Raw genomic sequence first — 21,565 nt, forward strand, 5'->3', positions numbered from 1 at the left:
ACCAGCAGAGGAAATCCACTGATCACAGCAAGCCCACCTAGCAGAGCAACCCAACCTACTAGAGTAAACCTACCAATCACAGCTAGCTCACCTAGCAGAGCAAGCCCACCAATCATAGGAAGCCTCACCAGCAGAGGAAATCCACTGATCACAGCAAGCCCACCTAGCAGAGCAACCCACCTACTGGAGTAAACCTACCAATCACAGCAAGCTCGCCTAGCAGAGCAAGCCCACCAATCATAGGAGCCTTACCAGCAGAGGAAATCCACTGATCACAGCAAGCCCACCTAGCAGAGCAACCCACCTACTGGAGTAAACCAAAATCAGGAATTTCCGATATGTTTGAAGAATTTCTCCTGATGAACCAAGAGGTGATTGCCTCCATACAACTCCCTGTACAAAGAAACACGTTCTTATAATTCTGTCATTAGGACCCTCTCTAGCAACGGGCTCTCTCCAAATAACAACTACTCTCCCTCCTATCTCGCTATTACAGCTGGCCAACTCATGCAAGGAAAATGAGAAAGATGCCCGCACACCTGTGCTATGAGTACGTTCGTAGTCATATAACAATACGCACGTGCAGCATTACATTAGCTACTCCCCCTCCAACAACCCTTTGCATTTTCGCTGTTTAAGAAGTTTCTGGTGTGCCCATGAAGAATCGCTAGGTTCACATGGCATTGCAAAAGCCGAGATCCATGGACGAGAAACACTCTTTTGACCATACATGTAAGTTTATCTAATTTTTATTAGAATCCTTGATCTGTTTTGGAAACTAAATCTCTGCTGCCACTGACACCTTTCCTTTTCAGCTCTTCAATAGCCAGATCATTTATTATTTTCTTGACTTGCATGCCAATACACCTCTTTTTTTTTAACTTTATTTATTGATGAGCTTGGCAACGCAACAGCAGAAACAGACAGTATATAACTGCACAGTGAGTATACATCAGGTGTACATATAAAGCCACAAAACTGTTATGAGCAAAAGAACAACTGTTTAAGGCGAAGAGAGTAATGACATCGACACAAGTAGCATGAGTGTAGCAATACAAATGAACTAGGCAATCTCAGGAGGGGGGATGCCGGCTCGCTGACCTCGTCCCCCGAGCTGGCAGACAGGGAGGAGATGTATAAGCAAAAGGGGCTCCACATGTTGCCTGATCTAGCACGTAATGGTTGAAGTAGTAGCCAGCATTCTTCAGTGTCAGCAGCCCATGTGACCACACAAAGCCATTGTTTGTGTGAGGGGGGTCTGGGCTGGGGTCAAAGTAAGAGAATGCACCGGGTAGCGGGAAGCAGGCACAGACTCGCCAACTTCCTGTAGCCATAGTGTAGCGAGGGGAGCTCGTAAAAGAAACACGTCAAGGGGGATGGAGCGATGGTACAATCCAGCATAGTAGTGAGAGATGAACACACTTCAGTCCAGAATTTGGTAAGTCGCGGACATGACCACAGCATATGTATATAATCTGCGCTATCAGAAAAACATCTTGGGCATGTGGTGGGGTGGTCCTGTGACATGCGATAAAGCCTGAACGCTGTATAGTGGAACCTGTATAGGATCTTAAATTGCATGAGTTTAAAACGTGAGTTGAGTGAAATGTCGTGTGTACGAGTGCACATGTGTTCCCACCGTAGATCTGAAATCTCAGTTCCCAGATCCCTGGTCCACAGTTCCCTGAGCCTACTGAGCTGCGGGGATATCCCATTCTGAAGGGTAGCGTATAGTCTAGAGACTTTGCCCCTGGGGTTCGTAGTGTTTAATAGTTCCGATAATAGTGGGTTATCTTGCGGGAGTGAAGGGAAATCAGGGAGTCTGGACTTAAGTGCATGCTGCAGGCCTGGATAGTGTAACCAACGAGATGGCCTGCCCCGCAGGGACCCCCTCAGATCAGCCCATTCGCTGAAAGTGACCTGTGCAAATATGTCACAAATAGAATTCAGGTCGACCTCCGCCAAGCGGTTCACAGCCTCTGTGTCAACCCTGGGAGAATCAGGCAAAAAATTGCAGAGTGGGAGCTCGCTGTGAAACGGCCATCTGTCCGCGGTCTGTTTCCACATCTTGCTCAAGGCTAGGGCCGTGGTGCCTACAGGGTCAGCAGGTCCAAATCAGGTATCGCAGGGGAAAAGGACTATGGTACAGATATCTTTGCTATCTAAAGCCAGGCGCTCCAGTTTGACATGAAGGGGAAGGTCGGAGGGCATAAACCAGAATGATGCGAAGTGGGCTTGGGCCGCTATAGAGTAACCCTCGAAATTCCCTATCGGGGCAGTTAGTGTTGCTAGCTTCAGCCTAACCGCACCAGAGTGCCATAGAAATGTGTTAATGGTACAAGTGAGTATAGTAAAGAATTCCCGGCCCGGCCAAAGAGGGATATTTAAGAACCTGTAAAGTAGTTGCGGCAGGACCACCATTTCTAGAATGGCTATCTTGCCAGCTAGGGTAATTGGGAGGTTTGTCCAACCCACGCACTTCCGGGTTAAAGTGGCTAGGTATTTACCGAGGTTAGCATCGTACAACGTGGCTGAGTCACGAGCAACCACCACGCCCAGGTATGTAATTGCATTCTGGGCCCATGTGAACCCCTGGAGGTTTGACAGCGGAGCGGTAGCTTCGTTCAGAGGGATCAATACAGGCTTGGAACAATTGACTTGAAGGCCCGACAACTCTCTAAACTGAATAACGTCCTCCAGTATTGGGGAAAGATTGAGCTCGGGTTGGCGAACGAACAGGAGCACATCATCTGCATATAGTGAGATGATCTTCGATGGGCCCGCCAATCGTATGCCTCTATGCGCGTGACTCTGACGTATGCTGTTGACTAGCGGTTAAATAGCCAGGGCGAATACTAGTGGCGAGAAGGGACAGCCCAGTCTTGTGCCTCTTGCTATCGGGAACTGAGTTCAGCACAGATTGTCGGTGCAGACCCTAGCCACAGGAGAAGAATATAACAGTTTGACCCATGCTCTGAAGCTGGGGCCGAAGTTTCATCTCTCAAGTACCTGCCATAGATATCCCCATGAGACAGAATCAAAGGCCTTCTGCATATCTAAAGTTGCTGCAACTGCTTGTGCGCTGGGATCAATGCGAGCCAATACGTTAAATAGTCGGCATAAATTAAAGGAGTTAGCCCGGCCTGGAATAAAACCGGATTGATCCGGATGTATAATATAGTGCATGTACGGGGCCAGTCGCAAAGCTACCACTTTGGCGTAGATCTTAGCGTCACAGTTTATGAGTGAGAGGGGGCAGTAGGAGCTGCACTGTGTGGGGGATTTGCCTGGTTTGGGCAGGACTGTTATTATTGCTTCTGGGAGGGAAGAGGGCAGGGTTCCCACAAGGCATGCCTCGGTCCATAAAGCCAGAAGTGCAGATATAAAATGGGATTTAAAATGTTTATAAAATTTGATCGGGAAACCGTTGGACCCCGGAGCCTTTCCCGTAGCCAGCTGCTCAATGGCGTTGGATAGTTCGTCTGATGTGATCTGGGTGTCAAGGGCGCCCCTTGTTGCCGAGAAAGAACCGAGAGCGGGAGACTATCTAAGAACGACCCTAAATCGGTTTCACTGGCTGTGTCAGAGTTAGAGTAGAGCTTCTCATATGAGTGGGATTCATCATTTACTTCCTGCGATGTCACAGCCAATGAGCCATCCGCCCTTTCTATCACTGGGATATGTGCTACACACCATTCAAGTCTGATCAACCTGGCAAGGATATGACCAGGATGTTCGCCCTCCCCGTATTGCTGTGGCCAATTTGGGGGATCCAAGAACGTACGTTCCTGCTCAGCATGTACACAAAATGTATCTAATTCAGTGCCAATACTAGCCAGCGTGTCGGTTGATTGTGTAGCGGCATACTGGGTCTCAAGAAGGACAAGTCTTGTTTCACTTTTATTGATGTCCCTTCTAATAGTCCTGAGGATCCCCGCCTCCTTTGAAATCGCCATGCCCCTAATTTAGCCTTAAACGCCTCCCACAGGGTGGCCTGAGATTGGACAGTGCCCGTGTTGGAATGCGGTTTGAGCCTCCACGACCTAGTTTTGGGTTCATTGGTGGTCCACTGTAAGGAGATTGTCACTTGAGAGTGATCGGAGTATGTTCTAGGGAGAATAGACATATTGGAGACACACCCAAATAGGGTATCTGTCAGGAGCCATCTATTGATGCGAGAGTGAGAATCATGTACCGAAAAGTAGAATGAAAACATCGAGAGTCGGGATAAAGCAGACTCCATGGATCGGTTAGATCGAATTGGGCTTGTAGTTCCATAATAGTTTTAGGAGCCTTGGACAGTTGATGGGGTTTGGAGCCTGATCTATCGTTCTGAACATCAATAATGGTATTAAAGTCGCCCCCCCAGAGAATTGGAACAAGTGGGAATCTGGCCATTAGCGAGGAGAGATGTGCATAGAAGTCAGAGTCATCGATGTTAGGCCCATAGATGTTAAGAAACACTATTTCCCTGCCCTGCAACAGCCCAAAGAGTAGGACATACCGCCCCGTAGGATCTATATGTGCTTTCTTCAGCTGAAATGGAAGACATTTGTGGATAAGTGTCATAACACCTTGGTTCTAGGAGGAATAAACAGTGTAATACCGCTGGGGCCCCAGGACTTCGCAAACCCTTCACATGAGCCTTGAAGGGCATGTGTTTCCTGTAAGAAGAGCACATTAATATGGTGTCTTTCAACATACAGTTGTAATTTCCTCATTTTTGCGTGATTGTCCATCCCCCTAATATTCCAACTCATGCACTGTAAGCAATCAGCCATCTACACATCGATGATACGTTTTTTTAAACATATAATCTCGTTCGGGGTTAGGCTGTACATTGACCCAGCGGATAAACATGAATCAGAGACTTCACCAACCTCACTAGAAAGAAGAAGGAGATTCGAGCTTCCTGTCGCTTACCAAGCATTTTTCAAACTATAACACCCTCTCCTCCCTCCCCTACCCACACCTCCCTCCCAAACAGAGAAGTGATACCCAAACACAACTCATCCCAACATAATATAACCAGTGGCGACATTGCCTGGGGGGCTTAGCGCCAATCGATCGGCAGCACAACTGCGTCAGGGTTTGACTAGATATGTTGCAGCGCGTAGCCTAGTGGTATTGCAATAGTAGAAACAGGAAAGGATCAAATTACCGGGTTAGGGTTGATAGCCAATGGGCTCAACACAGGCGTTGGCCCCCTTCCAGAGGAACGACCAGGGCCTGACCCAAAGTAGAAGCTGAACGATAACATTTGGAAGGTTTGTGATTGCCACTAGGGTACCATCCCAGGCGAGGGTCACCCATGGAAGTGTTCCTCAATAAACATGGATGCCTCTTCAGGAATGGTGAAGAACAGGACCTGGTTGGAATGTTCAGTCGTAAGTTTGGTAGGGTACAGCATTGAGTACTTGACCCCCAGGTCCCGCAGTCTCTTCTTGACATCCAGGAATGTTTTCCGCTCTTGCTAGATAGCCGTGGAGAAGTCCGGGTAGAGGTGAACCCTGGAAGATCCCAAAAAGAGGTCACTGTTGGCCCTAGCGGCACGCAGCAGAGCATCCCTGTCGCAGTAATTGAACACCTGCACTATTATGGGGTGAGGGGGGGCCCCAGGCCTAGGGTTCACGGCCAAGGATCGATGAGCCCTCTCAATGGCGAATTGTGGAGACAGTTTTGGAGAGTCCAATAAGGATAACAGTGTATGCTCAATGTAGTCTTCCATTGGGCCCTCGATGTTGTCTTCTGGGATACCGATAATGAGGATAGTGTTACGCCTAGAGCGTGATTCAAGATCTTCGTTCTTCCTGCAGATTTCCTGGACCCGTTTGGACAGGGCATTCATTTTGGAGCGTAGAACTCCAATATCATCTTCAGCCGTCCCCACCCGGTTTTCCACCTCAGTAACCCAGGCATCTGTCTTCTCGATATGAGCCTTAATTGAGCCTATAGTCCCACTCATGTCGTCCAACTTTGAGTGCAGGGCGGTGAACCCCTCATGCATGTTTTCAAGCATTTGTGACATCTCCGTGGTGTCAGAGGGTGCGGATATCTATGCCGCCTGATCAAGCTGTGTTCCGCCTGATTTTTGCGCGACTGTGTGTACATATTAATGGAGTACTGTTTTTTATTGGCCCCTTTCGTCATGATAGCAGGCGATATGCCTTACGGGAGCACAGCTCAGTCCACCTGCCCACACTGGGAGGGAGGGATCCCTTGCACACCCACAGACAGCCATCAGAAGAGTATGCGTCTGTTTGCGGTTGCAGACTGAGTCTAATTCACAATGCTACGCAACACAGTCGGGGGGGCGTTTCCCTCTGGGAGCTGTAAAGAGCTTAGGGTGGTGACCAAATCTGAGCCAAAAAGAACAGGAAGAGGGGGCCGGCACTGCAACCTCTTATCAGAAAGTGCCTCCTCACCAAGAATGAAGCATTACGATAGTATGATCAAGTCAGGATCCCTGATACCTGCGCCTGTAAATCTGGTGGATAGATGAATCTCAAGCAAATTACCTGATGTAAAGCGAGGTGCCCGATATCCACGGATGGGCTGTGGTCTCCCACGTAGGCACACCTATGAATATATGCAACAGGAGGACTAGTTGCATGAAGAGTTGTGTCGGTACCTCCAATCCGACTCTAAATGATCAGAACCCAGCTGGTTGCCACCTCACACACCGGCATACATGTGCCGACCATAGGGATCACTTGGGAAGATCCAGCACACCAGAGAGGGGGACCCCAGGGGTGCAATAGCACACGGATAAAAGCCAGGTACAGTCCGGAGGCACCCCACCCAAACAAGCTTCCTTCGCCTGGTTCGATGTGCGCCCCGGCAGTATGGAGGGTGTATAGGCCAGGATCTAAGGCAGTCAGTAAGTAGTGTTCAACCGTCCCCCCGTTGATAAGAGTGGTCAAGCACAAGTCCCTGGCAGTAGTACGGGGTGACGGTTCTCCCCTACGCACAAGTAGGGGACAAAAAAGAAGGGCGGGTGGGGGACTGTAGTGTAGAGGAGGCCGGGGCAGCAACTCTCCCTAGAATGTCTGTCATGCCGCATCCCCAATGTTCTCTGTGTCATTTTCCAGTATTCTGTTGCACGCTGTACGAGTCCCAGGAGCCTGCAGCCCCTGTCGCCCAAGGTGCAGTAGTAGGGGAGCCAAGGGGATCCGAATGGTGCGCACCGCCTTGTGCATCCACCGCCCCCAATGCAGTGCTGGTCCTACCTCTGCCCACTGATATATCACTCCACGATGGTGGGTGGTAGGCGAGGGGCCACAAGGCGCCAAGGCGCCGAGCCATGCACCGGCGCGACAGTCCTTCGGCCACCCCCGATCCAACGTCCCCACAGCAGTCGTTGAGTGAATAGATGCCCTCCACTGCCTGGGATAGTCCTCAGCGGGCACGCAGCCACCCGATGACCAGGCCGCCGGTGCAGGGTGAGTGATGTCTTCAGGTGGTGGAGGGCTTCACAGGAGCGGCGTGCTGGTGGCCCCGGAGGTGACAAGCGGTCCGGACGGTGGAGCCATACTGTCAGTGGTCGAATTTAAATTACATTTTACAGCTCCTATACTTTTATTTTAAAAAGAAACCGTTCCGGAATGGTTTCGTTTTAAAATAGAAGTGTAGAAAGAAGTTGAAACTTGCCCTTTCAGTGAATGTTCCCTTAAACAGCAGGTGCAAGTGTCTGGTGGTGTGTATTGTGTGTGGGAGGGGACGTGATGATGGGGTTTGTGGGGAGTGGGTGCAGACCAGCAGGGAACATAGTTCCACTACTTCTTTTCGTACACTTCGACCACTGCATACTGTAGTAATCGAATCTGCCCCTGGGGTTTGGCAGCACAGGCGAGGCGCTCGGGCAGGGCAGCGCCACCCCTCCCCCAACAGGCCCGTGACGCTTCACCTCTCAGTTGCAGGCAGAGCCGCACCACGCGGAACTGCAACCCGGGCAGTCGCGGGATGAACACACAGCGGCTGACATGCGACTGTAACTCCGAGATCTTCGGTCTTTGAGCGCTGAAACTCGGCAGGAGTCTGCAGACGTAGCTTGTGCAGAATAGCACACAGTATGAGGAGAATTTGCAGCACTGCAGCGGAATGGTTAGGTAAAGTATGATCCGTGACACAGAGCTCAGCACTCAGGCGGCCATACTCGACAAGCGCAACAGTGCCCCCCTGACAATACACCTCTTAATCCAGAATCCTGATACCCAGAAAGCCCATTCTTTCCTTGACTTGTATGGCAATACAGCCCTTGATCCTGAACTCTGATACCCAGATAATCCATTATTTTCTTGACTTGTATTGCAATACAGCCCTTGATCCTGAACTCTGATACCCAGATAATCCATTCTTTCCTTGACTTGTATGGCAATACACCCCTTTATCCAGAACTTTGATACCCAGATAATCCATTATTTCCTTGACTTGTATGGCAATACACCCCTTGATCCAGAATCCCATGATTTCATGTTTTAAATGTCGCTCTGATCTTTGTGCAGAGCCCTCTATGTTTTTCTCCTTTTTACATAATGTGTGTAATGCACTCTTACCTTTCTGGTTCAAGTTGTCTATAAATTAAAAGCGGCCTCACTCATCCTTATCTCTCCTTTAGAACGTATGCCCCTCCACACAGCCTGTGTTGGTCAGCTGCCTCTTTGCTTGTAATCAACTATGTTCTGTCCCCTATTCTTTTCATTTTTTCTAAGCCATAGACGCCAAATTGTCCAGGGTTTCACCCACTTCAGTCTGCCAAGCATCCTCTCTGCCGATGATTTTAGTCCCTGCTCAAAATCCCATTTCCTAATGCTCTTGTTTTAAGTTTCCTCTCCCTAAACCACATTCTCATTGCATCTTTGACTTCCATGCCCACTTATGTTGGTTATTTTATGTATTCGCACCCTAGGAATTCCGATAAACTAATCAGATCACGAGGAATGCAGTCATAATTTGCTGAGACAAGTCCGCGTTGCACCCATTCTTTTTTGCCACATCCCCCTCTGTTGTCTTTTTTGGATGTTCGCCATCACCCCATATCTCCTTGCGGTGCCTGATAAGCGCACTTCTCCCTCAAGCACACATCTAAACATATGTGGTCATTCTTATGCCACTGAAAATGCTCTTTGATTCTATGGCAAGTCAGTTTGAACTCTCACTGCTGCTCTTTTCCCCCTTATGTTTCCTTATAGGAGTATTTTGGAAAAGTGAAATAGGAGTGACCCTGACTGTCCATCTTGGAATGATAACATTCTATCAGAAAATAATGTATATTGTTATTCTAGGTTTTGATAATGTGCTTTACTCAGTATGAGGGTAACATTCTTATGATGACTAGAATATATACACTGGAAGTGATAATTAGAAATACACTTTGCACAATTTCAAAAAGAGCCAATGTACAATGTTAGCACAATTAAATAATGTATTTTGTTAACAGCTGCATTTGCAAGCACTTAAAGTCATCCCATTCACTCCAACAGCTGGAAGGGATCTAACAAGCCTGCCCCTGACTACAGAAAGGGGGAAGAGAAAAACAGAGAGAGAGAGAGAGAGAGAGAGAGCGGGGGAAGAAAGATAGAGAGACAGGGAGAGAGGGGGGTGGTACATTGATTTATGATAGGCTGGGTACAGCTAATCTGTTAATAAAACTGTTAATAATGCTCTTGTTAAGGGAGGAAGTCACTGAAGCACTGGGATGGAAGGGGAACGCGACGAGACAGGCTTCGCTCTGGGAGAACCCCAATCTCACAGAGTTGCGGAAGGTAGGAAGACAGCCAAGATGGGAGTGTTCGCAGAGTGGGTGACATATTTGGAAATAAAGCAATAATCCCATTCCAGACTCTAAAGGACTGTCATGGGCTAGCCCAAGTGGAAATCTTCACATACATGAGATTGAAACAAGCAATAGACGTTAAGTTCGGTAGAGACTTAGACCTTCCCGAACACCCCCAGGGACGTCATTTCACCAAAATGCCAGGGGTAGCGGAAGTGGCATCACACGACCCTTGACCCCCTGATGACATCACAGGAAGTGATGTCATTTGACCCCACTCTGAAGTGATATCGCGGGAAGTGATGGGACACCACCTTTCACCCTTTGACAAAACAGGTAGTGCCATCACATAGCATTGTACACTACAAAAAATATGGTTACAATATCACTATAATGTGATTTACATTTCATACAAGAATGGATCGCCATATGTATCATTAAGATCAGTGTGTATAGGCCCATATTACCAAATTACTGTGAATGCAAGCAGACATCCATGACCAAATGATAATTATGTTATTATATAGCACTTACGCGTAAGCGCTTTATATAGAAAAAATATACACCCAATATCACCCAACCTGTGTTGGTACTCATTTATCGACCTCAGAAGGATGAAAGGCTGAGTTGAGGCATTTAAGAACAGACTAAATCAGTGACTCACCCGCTGAAGTGTGCCTGAAATAAACCTTTAATGAGTCTAGCAGTTATTGTATAGAATTCCAGAAAGACACATTATTTGGAATTCCTATTCTTTCTTATTTAGGGTCACGGCTGAAAGTGTTAGACTTGTGGCCCTCCTGTTTTTCTTTTTCTTCTTTTTTTTAAGGGGCCTGAACAAGAAAGCCAGCCACTCCAGAGGTAAAGAGCCACATGGTGCTGGCCACAGCCCAGGAGCTTGCATTACAAAACAAAAAAACATTTTTGTTTTTGTTTTTTAGAGGTTGTAAGGGAGACCACAGAGGCCGCAAGGGAGACCTCAGAGGTCGCAGTTGCGATCTCTGGCGACCCCTAAATGACGTCCCTGAGCAATACTCCTGCCCCCCTCACCTCCCCCCCGAGATTAACCTAGTCATGAAACAAGTAGAGGAGAAGGGGATCAAGATTCTATATCAAGTTATAAGCAACAACATCTCTCCGCCATTGGAACAACTGAAGAGGAAGTGGGATAGAGACCTGTGACCATAAGAAGGGGAAGAATGGACAGAGGCGTTGATCGCGTCACGAGAGATAAATGTGTCATCTAGAATGAGGCTCATACAATACAAAATATTGCATAGAGTGTACTATTCGATAGACCGGCTATATAAAAGGGGCAGAACATCGGGTGACAGGCGCCTCAAATGCATAAGGGAGGTGGGCACATTTTTCATTTACTGAGTGTTTGCCGAAAGTCAAAGTATACTGGAGATGGTGATAAACGAGCTCCCAAGGTTACTGGGGGAAGTAATTCAGAAGGACTCAAATATGATGTTGCTGAATATAGAAGGGGACTACGAAGGAAGTAGAGGGGATCAGGCATCGATCAATATTGCATTGATAGTGTCTAAAAGAGACTTAGCAACACAATGGGGGACCCAAGAGATGCCCACTATAGGAGCCTGGGAGATGGGCATGGACCACTGCAGTAAAATGGAGGAGATCACATGCAGGAACAGAGGGCAGCGAGGAAATATCAGAAAATATGGGAGAAATTGGAGATGGGAGGCTGAGAGGAGGCTCACAGGGAAAGGGAATGGAGGGATTGGGTGGGGGCAGGGTATGGAGGGTGAATGACGGCCCAGCCCTTTTCAGAGAACGTTTGGAAATAAAATATGTTACTGGTCAATAGAGGCCCCGGGTGCAGAGGCCTACCAGGAAATCTCCTTCCCTATAGGCCAGTCCACCCCTGCAAAGGGCCCCCAGGGGGAGAAAGGGAGATTGTAACACGAGGGATGTTGAAGATTCAATGGGATATGTGTCTCGAGATAAAGATATGTTGAGGAAGGTTGTATTACTGAAAAATATAATAAAATTGGTGGATATGATATGATATGGCATTTATAACATGCCTATACACAAGTGTTTCGAGGCGCGAAACAATTTTTCGCCTATACAAAAAAGAATGCTCTTGTTGCAGTTTAGGCCTGACATCTATGTAAATCTGCCCATTCCATGCATGGAGTTAGTACTCACATATGATAAAATAGCTATATTCTCTCTCTGTCTCTCTGTCTCTCTCTCTCTCACACACACACACACTCACACATTTTAGTAAATAAAGACACATTACCAAAGGGATAGGTAAACACTTTTTTTTTTGTTAAATGGCAAATGTAAAATGTCTTCGAATTGCTGTCTTTTGCAGTGTTGCTTTACTGTGTTTGTTTTATTTTTATCTGTTTTGAAAAACATGATGCGAAAAATCTAAAAAATTGGGCACCATTTTGAAGTGTGCCACGGGCTCTCAACTGACTAGTGAGTGGCCTCCAGTTTTACAGTCCTCAGCAGGGACACTGGAGTCTGTGCCTTGAACTATTGACCCATGCCTACCAGAGCTGGTCACACCTGGCACAAGGGGACTAGTGGAACTGGCCCCTGCCATTGTAAAAGAAGGATTCATCCATTTTACTGAGATACACAGCTTTGCGGACAGGGTTCCCAAAGGAGGCTGCTACCACCTGCGGCCCTTCAGGGGGTTAGAGGGCCTGGTTGAGAACCTGGTTCCAGGGAGCCCCCTTCTTTGAGGGCAAGGGACCGCAGAGTAACCCCATTGGGCCTGCAGAGCTGTGGCTCCTGGCTGTTCCATCCCTCCTTGGCCTGGACAGAAGAACAGCTACCAGCGCCAGCGGCCCCATACAGAGGAAAGGTGTTGCCGGCAGCCCTGGCCCGGGTGAGGAGAGCAGTCTAGGTGAAGAGAGAAGCCCACCAGCTGCTTTTCCAGCATGTGGCCTCCCCGCCAGTGTGGGAAACACTGCTACCATAAAGAGCACTGTGCCGCTGTACCGGACCTGCAGCACTCTGGCAAGCCAGTGAGGGGAGGGCAGTGGGGTGGTGGGAGAATGGAAGCCAGCAGCCCCACAGGAGAACTGCCACTAAAGCTCCAAAGCCACTACTGCTAAGAATCAATGTACATTGATTTGAAAATAAAATCATAAAACTACACAAAAACACATACACAATATACATACATAAAAAGGATGAGTTCCATAAAATCCTGGATAATCTCTAAAGTCAATTATATTGATTATTATTATTATTATTATTATTATTATTATTATTATTATTATTATTATTATTATTATTATTATTATTATTATTATTATTATATTTATAGAGTGCTGACCTAGCTTCAGGAAGCAACAGAGCACTTTACAATCACAAGGGCAAGAGCACAGTGAGGGAAGCAGTGAAAAAGGGAGCAGAGAGATAACAGGTGAAGGCGGGGGTGGGCAACTGGCAGCAAAGGATCTACCAGCAACCGCGGGAGGAGACAGTGGGGAGCACATCACCGAGTCTCAGGTAGGTAGGGGTGTGCAGGGTGTTTGGACCTAGGTGTTAGGATGAAGCCAGTCCTTCAAGAGGAAGGTATTAAGCTCTTTCCGGAACTGTAGATGTGATGGGGCATGTCTGATATTCACGGGGAGGAGGTTCCATAGGCTTGGAATGCAGACAGTGAAGGCCTGTCTTATGGTTCTTTCCTTCCTGCAACGTTGGAGTTCAAGCCTACACATTTCCAAGGTGGATCGCAGGCCTCAGGAGATGCTGAGTTTCTCAGTAAGGTACCTTGGGGACTTCAGCGTGACAGTCTTGTAGATGATGAAACAGGATTTGAAGATGATACTGCCTTGCAGCGGGAGCCAGTACAGTTCGTTGAGGGTTGGGTTGATATGGTTGAATTTGCTGAGTAATTTTAATGAGTCTTAAGGCCTTCAAAAAGTCTATTGCCACCATCCAAGAGGCAGAGGACCAAGGCTTGAACAGCAGAGCTGAAGTTGTTTTCTAGGATGAAGGTCTGGATTTTCTGCAGGAGAGAAAGTTGGTACCATGCCATTTGTGTCTTCCATGCGATGTGCTGTTTGAACATAAGGTTTCTGTCGATGTTGAACCTAAGGGACTTGGAACAAGTGGCCAGCTAGGGTGTGAAGGCCTGAAGGTTCATAGCAGAGAGCCAGGTCAGAATATTAGGGTGTTCAGTGTTGTTGGTCAGCAGTAGGAATTCAGTTTTGGTGGGCTTAAGCTTCAGGTAAGCACAGGACATCCAGGATTGGATAAATGTGAGTCAGGCCATGATCCTGTGGATGTCTTTGATGGAGGATATTTTGAAGTAGATCTGCATGTTACCTGCATATTGTGGGATGTGCATGTTGTGTGAAGCAACAAGATTCCCCAGCAGTTCCATGTAAAGGTTGAAGATCACAGGAGACATGATGGATCCTTGCAGGTCTCCACAGCTGATTATAATTAATACAAGTCAATGAAATATAAACATTTCTCTAAAAAGAATTCAATTCAAGATTGAACATAATATACACATTTCCTAAATCCATATATGCCAATCTATAATGAACAATAAATGACATACTTGGTTTTTGAACTAGTGGGCAAAAACTAATAGATGTAGGATTGTTCTATGGGTTACACCATAAATAAATATATGGTATTGTTATTCTTTTGTCATTATTAAGTGGACCAGTAACTAATTAAAGCATATTCTTGTCGTCAGTTTCCTTGCCTTGACATTTGATACAACATTCAGATAAGCATCCTTCAAGGGCAGAAATGCAACTTGTATATAATAAGATCTAATAGACATTTTGTTTTGAATAGCGCTCATCACTCTTTTATCAAACATCTTTGTAATTTGCTTCAATACAAATGTTTTTTTAAAACTATATCCTGTTTGTTGTTACATAAATTTGCCAGCTCGCCAGATAACAAAAATATTCTAGCACATGCAAGTAATTTGATTTTGTTTACGTCAGTCATTGTCATAATGCCTTCAATCAAAGCCCGAGTTAGCTTGGCTTGCTCATTTGACCAAACCACTAACCCTGGATTTGCGGGTGCTGCTTCCAAAATTACCTAAATTGGAGGCATTTGAACTTCCAAATACAACACTTTGTTGGCTGTACACGTCCTTACACCAAGTAAGGTGTTCAAGAAATCACGTTCACCTTTCCTATGACATTTTGCCTGTTTAGTGCCCATACTCCAGCGCCATAGCAAACTTGACCAAGCGTCTTGGCTTTATACATTTCTAAGACTGACATTACAGTGTTGCCACCATGATTACTCATAAAAGGTTTCATCCTAACATAATTCTGTGCCATGTGTATGTCTAGATTCTAGACATGTGCACACCATGCTCTATTTTTATCAAAAACAATACCTAAAAAAGTTAAGTGTACATACTTCCTCACGTTTTTCAGAGCCAATACAGAATGTATTGTAGCTTTTACTCTTTCCTCATTTGACATTCATGGTCTTTGATTTATTTAAGTTCACCTTCATTTTATGCTTAGTCGTGAATGTAATATAACTATCCAACAATTTCTGTAACGCAATCAGGGTCCTCCCCAGCAAAACCACATCATCGGCCTATGTGGGACTTGGTGGTAGCCTCCAACTTATTCGGGGAACATCCGGTGTTAATCAAACCAGACCATCTACAAGACTATTTAAGTATAAATTGATTAGTAAGGGGACTATTACACGTCCTTGTTGGATGACAATCTTTATGCAAAATGTCTCTGTTTCACAGCCAGCATTGCAGCATTATTACATTGAACAAAAGCCAGTGTGTGGGTTTACAGCTGTAAAATTATACCTAGGAATTTTGGATCTACCCCTAAAGATATGATATGATAGGTTATTTATAGCACGCTTAATACCCAGAGGTTCCAAAGCGCAAATCCGGACATCGAACCTCTGGTGCTCCATGTCGTCTTGCTTCCAAGGGGAACACGTTGCCCCTGAGCTATACTCCCGAGACTGGATGTCACAATGTCTGATAAGAAGGACCTATCCACAGTATCAAAAGCCATGGATAGGTCCATGGACGCCAAGTAAAGATCCATCTTTATTTTTAGGGACAAATTAAGACAGTGTTCTGTGGTTCCAACTAGAAGGCAAAAGCCAAGTTGTATATTAGAAATAATATTCTTATCATTGACCTATGTGCAAAATTCTTCTGAAACTAATTTCCATAAAATCGTCAGGGAGATATCAATTATCGAGATTGGCCTACAGCATTCTCACTTAAAGTGGTGAACCTTTTTAAATATAGATAGTGCAGTAGTTGACCATGTAGCCGGTAACTGTCATGTTATCAAGATAGAATGTTACATACTCAATAGCAAAACTAAAATCCTCACCAAGATCCTGGCCAACCGGTTGCAAGCGGTAATTACCTCCCTGGTACACCCGGACCAATGCGGGTTTATGCCACATAAATCAACACATATGAATTTCCAGCGCCTCCACCTACTGCTGGAAAGGGCCCCTATCATAGACAAACCGCTTGCACTACTTGCCATAGATTTTGAGAAGGCGTTCGACTCGGTTTGTTGGTACAGCCTCTGGGAAACTATGCGAAGAATGGGATTCGGGGACAACTTCCTGGGATGGGTACAACTTCTCTACACAGATCCACAAGCAGAGGTGAAGGTAAATGGGCGGCCCTCTGAGCTTTTCCCCCTGGGCAAGGGCACACGGCAGGCATGCCCCTTGCCCCCCCTTCTCTTCGCCCTTGCGATAGAGACACTTGCCCTGTGGCTCCGCCAGAGCAAGGACTAGTTGGGATTCAGGTGGCCGGAGGGGCACAGAGACAGGGCGTCTTTATACGTGGATGATCTCTTGGTATACTTGGGTGACCCGATACGAACCTGCCCCATAGTGACCCAAATGATCATCCGATACGGTGAATTCAGTGGGCTGAGAATCCACTGGGACAAATCTATCCTTTTCCCGGTAAAGGGCGGTACACAGGCCATCGCCCATGAATGCCCATACAAGGTGGAACCGAGTGGCTTCCGGTATCTTGGGATTTGGATATTGGAGGACCTGACGCGCTACGCAGCCCATAACCTCCAGCCAATCATGGACCATTTTAAAGACGATGTCCGCCACTGGAGGCTTCTCCCCCTGAAACTAATGGGTAGAGCCGCCCTCTTTAAGATGATTACCCTGGCCAGATTCCTCTATGTACTACAAAACGCACCACTGGAGATTCAGGACGCCGAATTTGACCGCCTTGACTCCCTCCTTAGAGAACTCATATGGGGAAGGGGACAGCCTCGTATTGCACTGGCTACACTCCAGAGATTGGTTTGAGGGGGGGGTATCGGCGTGCCCTGTCTCCGAGCTTACTACTGGGCCTCCCAGCTGGTGGTGGTTAACGACCTACCACACAGGGACAGGGAACTCCCGCACATAAAGGCAGCTATCCACGACACTGACCCATTACACCTGCTCTACCAGCCCCTCCACAGACCCCCACCCCAAACAATGGCAGCACATGTCTCAAGGGTCTGGAGACGGGCCCACGCCTATGTGGGATGGAAAGACAAGATCACCACAGCACAACCCCTGTGGCACAATAGTAACCTGGCCATATTGGGGAAACTCAGTCCATGGCCCAAATGGGAGGAGGCTGGAATCACACAGATCGGGGATGTCCTGATAGATGGGGAAATCACCTCCTTTGCAGCACTGCAGCAGAAATTCCAGCTCCCAGCAACCGAATGCTATCACCATACTCAACTGACTCACGCCCTACGGACACACATCCAGCTGGACCCCGCTATTCCCGAGTACACACCCATAGAAAGCAATATACTTCCAACACATATCCCTACTAGAGTCACTTCTATATTATACAATGCCATGTCCTCCTTTGCTACTCCGGAACTTCCTCGTCTTAAATCCAAATGGGAGGACGATGTGGGAGCCATAGACCCGGAAGACTGGATCCAGATCCTAATGCATCCCAGGGAGATTGCTATCTCCTCCAGACTCCAATTAGGTCCAACTGAAAATCCTCCATAAAATATACTACTCAAGAACTATGATGCACGGCTGGAAACGAGCCCCAAACCCGAACTGCCTCCGATGTGGGGGAGAGATTGGTACATTCATACACATCCTCTGGGAATGTCCGCGGATCCAGACTTTCTGGGGGAAATGATGCAATGAACTATCCAGGGTGCTAGGTCGCAATATAACACTGGACCCGAAGGTGTTGTTGTTGGGTGCTCCCGACGAGAACACTACTAATAAATGGGAAGGACTGCTCCTATCCACGGCCACAGGATTGATGAAGCGGAACATTGCACAAAAATGGGGAGCCCCAGAGTCCCCAACATTGGAACAATGGACAGACGATATGGACACACTTGCAATGTTAGAGCACAGAGTGTATAAAGCAAGAGGCTGTCCTACCAAAGCTTCTAAGATCTGGAACAAATGGGTGGAGAGGGAATCCCAGTAACTTCATGATGCCCTAAGACACAAGACTAAATTGTAGATGGAATGGGCGACAAATGGAGACCAATTTACTCTTACCATGCCTTCACTTACCGATTCGTTCCTTGAATGCGTATGTTTTGATCTTGTTTTTCTTTTGGTTCTCGTTGATTGTGTTGTTGTTTAAATTCAATAAAATGCAATATAAAAAAAAGATAGAATGTAACAAGTTCTTCAGTAATTTGACCCATAGATCCGGATTGCTTTTATAGACATCCCCTGGCACTCCATCTGGGCCAGGGGCCTTATTCCATGTCAATTCTTGCATATATCCTTTGACCACCTCATGGTAATTTTATCAATTAAAAGATGAGAACAAGAGGCATGCCTATTAACTGCTGTTAGCTTAATGTTTACTTAATGAATCTTGGTATAATAAACACACCATCCCCCTCCTGAGATGTGATAACCTACCAAATCAGGATCATTGTGGGGATTGGAGCCTTTAGAACAGATATTAGAATTGTCTAGATTCTTTATTATCACATGGCAGTCTCAATTCATCACTTGCTTTCTTTGGGCACTTGTTTATTCTTCTCAGTTTGTTAGCTTTATAGTTTCTGCATACATCTGTTATCTCTTGATGAGATGCCTCTTTAGATTTTAGTGTCATAAGCAGTGCCATAAGCACCCTGGATGGGGGTGCCAGCCAATCAGGGAGCTCGGAACATGGTCTGAATACTTTGGTAGATGCCCATGTTCTGAGCTCCCCCACGGCTGTGCACCGATCCGCCCGGCCTACCTTTCCCATCCCACCTCCCTCATACTGCCTTTCATGCGCACAAGTAATTCTTAGGGGCTAAAGGCGAAGTTAACATTTATAAAAAGGACAAACGTATTATTATTTCATCCTGTGATCCGCGTCAGGAACAGGAGTCCACCTTCAGTGTTAAGACAGACTCCTGTTCCCAACGCAGCATCTAAGGATGGAATAAAGGTACGCTTTTCCTTTTTTTTAAATGTTAACATTGCCTTTAGCACCTGTGTGTAGTTGCTCGTGAGTGCTAAAAGTAATATGCCTTTCAGTGGAGGGCCGACTCTGTCGGTAACTACACCCCCACCCACGACAAGGGATACTTGCTCAGGCCCTTAACTTGGGCGGTGGGCATTTACTGACAGGTTTGCCTTAGGGCATATCGCCTCATTTGCAATTTCCGCTTCAAGTCCCGGCAGCCTTTATTGAACCAGACAATTTTGCTCTTAGTATTTACTTTAATGCACAGCTTTGATGTCAGGCAGTTATTAATTATGTCATTTGACTCGTCAAATGTCTTTAACATGTCATTGGGGCATTACAATCGTCCAGACAAGAATGATTCCCCTCTATTTCGTATTCTAGATATGAGAACCTCTGCATTGGCCAATGACTACTTCATTTGCCTAATTTTCCAAACCTGTGAGCTGTGTATTAAATATTGTGGGCTTTGGAAGCTGTTTTGACACAGGTTCTCTGAAAGAGAAAACTGCAAAAATGTCTTGCTTCAGAAATCCTAAGCTTGCAATTACAGTGAATGCCTATGTGTGGATTCAGCTGCCCACTTGTACTTCCAAAACACGTTTAGGATGTTATATAGCCGAGGAACAGCTGTGAGTGAGTAAGTTGATGCACTGGCCGGAGTGCAGATTTAGCCCAGGGTGAAAGACCTTTGTAAGACTTGACTAACTGTAAAATGTATAAATGCTCTCCTTGTGAATGGGGGGAGTAGACACAGAGAGATAATGAGAGGGCAGGTGGTTCACATGGCAGATTGTACGACCATGTGGAGTTAGCTGCAGCTATAATAAAAACCTGTGTCTATGAAAATAAGACAACATTCTGTTCTGGTGTTTTATTTAGCCTTAGAGTTATTTTCTGAACACAGGCGGGAATACAAATAAGTATTTTCCCACTATTGGCACCACCAGATGAGACCTCATTGCAGTTAAGGTCAAGTTGCACTAAATGTGCCATGGTCAGAAAACAGGCACAGGTGAGGTCGGGAGTGGGTTGTACTGCTGTTTTTCTTGCAGCCACACCTCTATTCACCAGCGGACTCCTTCGACACGATTGATCCCTGCAACTGGGGATCCCCGTTGGTGTAAGGAAAAGGGATTTACATTCCTGATGAAGCACTGCCACAGAATACTGCAGAAAATTAGGTGAGACCGTTCTAGAATTATATTGAATGTTTTGATATTATGAAAATGTAATGCTGTGTTCCCTGTGGAAAGCATACTGTTAATGAGCCATAGGGGAATGTGCTTAGAAATGTAATGCTATGTTCCCTGGGGAAAGCATACTGTTAATGAGCCATAAGTGAATTTGCTTACAAATGTAATGATGTGTTCCCTCTGGAAAGCATACTGTTAATAATTCATAGGGAAATATGCTTAGAAATGTAATGATGTGTTTCTATGGACGCTTACTGCTAAACTGAACCATAGGGAAATACACTCTGTGTACACAGTTGAAACCATGTAATGGAGGACTCATGAAATGAGTATGTAGACTGCATTGATTGTGGCCACACTGTATTTAAAGTGGGACATTATCAAAGCAACTTTTGTGATCACAAAAGAAAAGGGGAAACAAAGTAATTGATAAAGAGATGGGATAAAAATGCTGTAAGAGTCAACAAGAATTAGAAAAACATGTGTCTATTCCACTAGAAGAACGCCAGGGTGGAAGCTAATGATTAAAAAGGGCTTGGGGGTAGTCCTGTTTTTGCAAACATTTTATCAATACAGTGCCAACAACCCTGATTTGCAATTCCCAGTGCATGATTCTTTTGACCTAGGGAAAATTGGATATTTAAGGGACATGTTAAGTGCTAAGGGTGACAAGGCCATTAGACCCCTGCAATGGGAAGTATATAAGCAATGAGAAGATTTTTCAAGACAAAAATCTAGGGGATACGCACAAATCAAAAAATATAAACCACAATCTGAAATAGATAAAGCACGTGCATTTGATAATGAGAAAAAAATAAGGATTAAAAAGAGGGAAACCATGAAGATTTAATAAGAATGAAGGGTGTGTATGTTACCAGGGCTTACCCCTGAGCCCTGACACCCGAATCAAAAAAGATCTTAGAAGATGAGACAGATCCATTGTTAGAATGTTTAATGGTAAAAGGGCTTGCTCCACCCCCTATCGGGTACATGGTGATGAGGTGATCTCCTCGCCACATTGTGCCTGAGGCATTTCAGCCCATGATACAGAAACTGCAGAAAAGGTAGTGTTAGAATGGATATCAAATAGACTCCTAGGAGGATACAGGCTAAAGTATATGTGCCCAAAGAACA

Source organism: Ambystoma mexicanum, chromosome 9, assembly GCF_040938575.1.
Source record: "Ambystoma mexicanum isolate Mex_15411 chromosome 9, UKY_AmexF1_1, whole genome shotgun sequence".
Lineage (NCBI taxonomy): Eukaryota > Metazoa > Chordata > Amphibia > Caudata > Ambystomatidae > Ambystoma > Ambystoma mexicanum.